At 37.5% G+C, this 5,225-nt stretch overlaps 1 non-coding gene across 1 annotated transcript; it reads left to right on the top strand.

Moving 5' to 3' along the window:
- The first annotated feature begins 4,825 nt into the window (after nucleotides 1-4,825).
- On the top strand, nucleotides 4,826-4,932 carry LOC128284458 (small nucleolar RNA R71). The gene has a single exon (XR_008274884.1). It is a non-coding gene; the product is annotated as a small nucleolar RNA R71 (small nucleolar RNA).
- The last annotated feature ends 293 nt before the right edge of the window (nucleotides 4,933-5,225 follow it).

Raw genomic sequence — 5,225 nt, 5'->3', positions numbered from 1 at the left:
AAAGAAAACATCTCAAAATCATAAAGATAACAAAATATAAGAAAACCCAAAACTTCTGAAGGAACTTGAAGGGAGATCTTTAGTCTTGATGATGAATCCGGCTTCTGAGATGGATCAATCGGCTTTCCTTAAGTAGTTCCTTGCTTCCTACTTTGTGTCTCCCTCTTAAGTGCCTCCTCAGGTGTTTAAATAGGCTTTTTAATGCCTAAAAGCCCTAAAAATTGGCCTTTTCCGAATAGGACTATACTTGGGCTCGGCAGGGACACGCCCGTGTGCAATTACTCCAGCCCATGGTCAAGGCTGTTGAATAGGCACGGGCGTGTAGTCTACCCGTATAGGTCGTGCTTCAATCCTACCAAATGGACACGGCCATGTGACACGCTCGTGTGAGGAAGTCCTGGCCGTGTTAATTTCCCACGTGGGTCCATTTTCTTCATTTTTGGCCTGTTTCTCGCTCTTTTTACTCTCCTATGCTCATCTAAGTATAAAACATGAAATTAAAGGATTAGGAGCACTGAATTCACCAAATCTAATGAGAAACCATTCATAAATGGGTTAAGCATGAGATAAAAATATGTATAAATTACGGTTTATCAAATACCCCCACACTTAAGCATTTGCTTGTCCTCAAGCAAAATCCTCAACTCACAATCAAAATAAATTATTCTCAATTTAAAATCCCTATCACTAATATCTCAAAATAATCCATAAGTACTCATACATCTAAAATTCAACTAAAAGTACATCAAAGTTTCAAACATTCCAAGTTGAGCATTTTATCACGAAAACATAGATGTCTCCCATCATCTAAGTGATTACCTTTGATCAAAATATCGTAGAGTTTAACATCCTCACTAAAGATTCACTCAAATCACTCAAGGTGTTTAAGGACATCAATTAAAGCACTCATTAGTCAATATGAAAAGTTATTACCATAGGCTTTCTTGAAAATTAAATCTCCACCACTATAAATTGAGCTGATACATCAATCAAAAAGGTCTTTTAGAGGGTTGTAATGTGGCTTTTGTTAGGGGGTGTGGTCACAAGCTGAAAGAAGAGGTTAGAATCGAGATTGAATTGAAAAATTACCTAGCTAGAAAAATAACTAGACATCAATGGAATACAAGTGAGCTTCTTCTCAGAATATGGAATTAACACTCAAGCTCAAAAATGACGAATTACTACTAACATATATGTAAGTAATTTTTTTTAAGAACAAGTCAAATACATAGAAGAACAAAACATAGCTAAGCAATTTGTTCAAATCAAATCTCGATAAAAATAGGGATTAAATTAGGGGATTTCAACAATAATGGGTTATGGGTTAATATTGAGGGTAAATCAACTAATGGCTTGTAGGCTCAAAAGGGGTTTACTAAGGGTTAAATATAGAGGTAGGCTTTTGTGGAGTGAGTGGGTTAAACCTAAGTTCCTTTATCATCTTGACATATCAAATCAAATGGTGTGGTCTTGACATGAATAATCAAGCAAGTTCTAGAATAACAAATCAAAACTGAAGTACTCATAATGAAAGTGAGCATGAAAGGAATAAAATATGCTCTAAAGGTTCAAGATCTCACAAAAATTATGGCTTTTTGATGTTTAAACTTGTGAATTTCAACTCAAGATAATACCTAAACTTAGGGAAACAACCTAAAAGTTTTTAATTCTTCAAAAATCAACTTATTATGCTTGATTCCCTAATGTCTTAAAGTTTAAACAATCAATGCATAATTGCCTACGTTTTAATTCAAGACATATCAATAAAAATTATAAATTAATTAAAATTCATTCTAATAGTGATATGAGTGATTCACGTGAGAATAAGACAGAATTTAGGGATTTCTAATGATGATATGAAAGACCCTCCACACTTAAGATGTACATTGCCCTCAATGTACAAAGATAGATATATCGAAAAATATAGGTAAATAATCATTAGATAGCGAGAGAAGTGAAACTTCCTGAATGATGAATGAACTCATTGATTTGGAGTTATGGAGAATAATCGGCCAAGGCAATAATGAGAGTGGAGGAGGATACTCCGGTGGTGGTAGAGGTTCATCAGTCCATAAGTCCTATGCCATTGGAGTTTTTAGTTCATGTTTGATGATAAGCTTTGGAGCTCTTTATGACTGTGATAAAATTAGGAACTCTTTAGGAAATATAATGAAGCATAATTACTCGTAATGAAATAGCCAAAAATAAAAATTGTAAAAAATCAAGATAAAATAGTATTAAAAGGAAATAAAAAGTAATTTCAAAATATAAAGATAAAAGTAAAATAAATAATAGGTGTTTATAGAGAAATTGGGGCACACGGTCGTGGGGCACGCCCGTGTGCCTTCATTTCAGCCCGTGCATTTTGTGGTTTTCGAAATTGGGCACATTGGTGTACACGGCCATGTTGCACGGCCGTGTCAATCTTCGTTCGCTTCTCCCACTCCCGTGTATGTAGGCACATGCTCGTGTTATTTTGACAGTGTCGACCACGGGGCTGGGCACGGGTGTGTCCAACGCCCTTGTTAAATTCTCAGTTTCAACCATGGTTTCGAGGCACAGGTGTGTCTCACATCCGTGTTGTTTTAGTAGTTTCACCCATGGCCATGTCAAATGCCGTGGCAACTTATCGCATCTCGTGTTGGGGAAAAACTTTTGCCCTATTTTCACACGTCCTAATGCACGCTCGTGTGCCTGGCCGTGTGGTCTTTAGAAAGCCTGCGTTCCATGATTCGGTTAGTATGTTAGATGTTAAAAGCTAAAATTTAAAGAAATTAATACTGTTAGTGCTTGGGTTGCCTCCCGAGAAGCACTTATTTATAGTCTAAGCTCGACTTACCTCTCTGGTCTATGATCATGGTGGCTCGAGGAGTTTACACTCCTCATCCCTACTGCCAATTTTATCAATGTAAGGTTTAAGATGAGTAATATTTACCTTGAACGTACCGAATTTAGGATGATTTACCTCAACTGTACCATATGGAAAAATACTTAATACCGTAAGAGGGATTTCTTCATTCGGTTCAGAAGTGGCAATTCGAGGATCTGCTGCATCTAATAGTACTTCGTCTCCAACCTTTAGTTGATTTGTTGAGGTAATGAGCTTGTCCTGGCTTTATTTATTGTGTGTTCCCGGTTCATGTGTCCGCCATTCATCTAGCTCCTCAATTTGTAACCTTTGTTCTTCATGGATTGGTTCTTTGTTGTTGCTTGAACACGGCTCATATGTGTTCTTCGAAATTGTTTCCTGCATAGAGGGTTTCACCACATGATCAATACTAGTAGAATGATTCATACAACCACCTTCAATTTATGATGTGTTAGTTGAATTACGAGCTTGAAGGGTGATTTTTTGTCTCCCACACGATGTGTGAGTTCACTTGTACCAACTTTAATAATGGTTCTAGCCATCGCTAAAAAAGGTCATCCTAAAATTAAAGGTGCGTTACTATCCTCTTCCATGTCTAGAACAACAAAGTCTACTGGGTATATAAATTTATCGATCTTAACAAGAACATTTTCAGTGATACCACTAGGAAATCTAATGGTTTTATTAGCCAATTGAATGCTTATACTAGTTTGTTTAGGTTTCCCAAGACCTAGCTATTTAAACATTTTATAAGGCATAACATTACTGCTTGCCCCTAAGTCAGCCAATGCATTATGAACATCTAAACTACCAATTAAACAAGGAATCGTAAAACTCCCTGGATCTTTCAATTTGTTGGGTAGCTTATTCTATAATATGGCTGAGCAAACTGCATTCAACTCCACATGCGATGCCTCATCTAACTTTCGTTTATTTGTTAAAAGCTCCTTTAAAAATTAGACTGCGTTTGGCATCTGCGAAAGAGCTTCAATAAACGGTAAGTTAATATGTAACTTTTTTAATAATTTAAGGAATTTACCAAATTGTTCTTCTATGCAGTCTTTCCTTGTCGCGTTTGGGTATGGCACACGGGGTTTGTACTCTTTACTTACCGGTTTCTGGTCATTGTGGTCCACCTCACCTTTATCTTGACTTACCACAATGCCTTGCCTCGGTTCTGGTGCAGGCTCAACTAACCATTTCTTGTCATGACTGATAATCGGATTGAGTTGTTCCCTTGGGTTAGACTCCGTGTTACTCGGCAAACTACCTTGTGGTCGTTCAGAAATAAGTTTGGCGAGTTGGCCTATCTGAGTTTCGAGCCCTTGGATTGACGCTTGTTGATTCTTAAGGGCTGTCTCAGTATTCTGAAAATGAGTTTTTGACACCGAGATGAATTTTGTTAACATCTCCTCAAGGTTCGGCTTCTTTTCCTGCTGGTAAGGTGGTTGTTGAAAACCTAGAGGATGTTGTGGCCTTTGATTTCCTTGACCTCCCCATGAAAAATTTGGGTGGTTCCTCCATCCTGCTTTGTATGTATTGCTATAAGGATTGTTTTGAGATCGAGGATTGTTAGCCATGTAATTTAACTGCTCGTTCTCCATGTTATGGCCATAAGGTGGGTATTCTGAACTGCTCGATCCACCTCCATTTGCTTCACATTACATTTCTGAGTGTACCTGTGAGGAAGCAAGTAAACCATCAATTTTTCTATTTAAGAATTCTACCTGATTGGAGAGCATGGTGACCAAATCAATGTTAAAAGCACCGGTTATTTTCGTTGGCTTTGTCTTCATGTCTTGCCACTGATAGTTATTCAGTGACATCTCTTCTATAAATTCATAAGCATCTTCAGGTGTCTTATTATTGATAGTTCTGCTAGCGGCTACGTCGATCATTTGTCGAGTCGAAGGGTCAGGCCATTGTGAAACGTGTGGACCTGTAGCCAGAGTGGTAACCCATTGGTGAGGGCATCTTCACAAAAGGTCTTTGTATATCTCCCATGCATCGTAGAGTGTTTTGAAATCCATCTGTACAAAAGAGGAGATATCATTACATAATTTGGCTATTTTAGCTGGCGAAAAATATTTTAATAAAAATTTTCAATCATTTGTTCCCAAGTAGTGATTGATCCTCGTGGCAACGAGTTCAACCACTGTTTAGCCTTATTTCTCAACGAAAAGGGAAACAACTGAAGGTGAATGGTCTCATAAAAAATGCCATTAATTTTAAATATATCGCAAAACTCTAGGAAATTTTCCAAGTGAGCGTTGGGATCCTCGTCCTGCAAACTATCAAACTGAACAAACTATTGGATCATTTGAATGGTGTTAGGTTTCAGTTCAATATTATTTGC

This window comes from Gossypium arboreum, chromosome 11, assembly GCF_025698485.1.
Source record: "Gossypium arboreum isolate Shixiya-1 chromosome 11, ASM2569848v2, whole genome shotgun sequence".
Lineage (NCBI taxonomy): Eukaryota > Viridiplantae > Streptophyta > Magnoliopsida > Malvales > Malvaceae > Gossypium > Gossypium arboreum.
The sequence above is the reverse complement of the archived record's forward strand: the minus strand, read 5'-3'. Positions and strand labels throughout refer to the sequence as shown.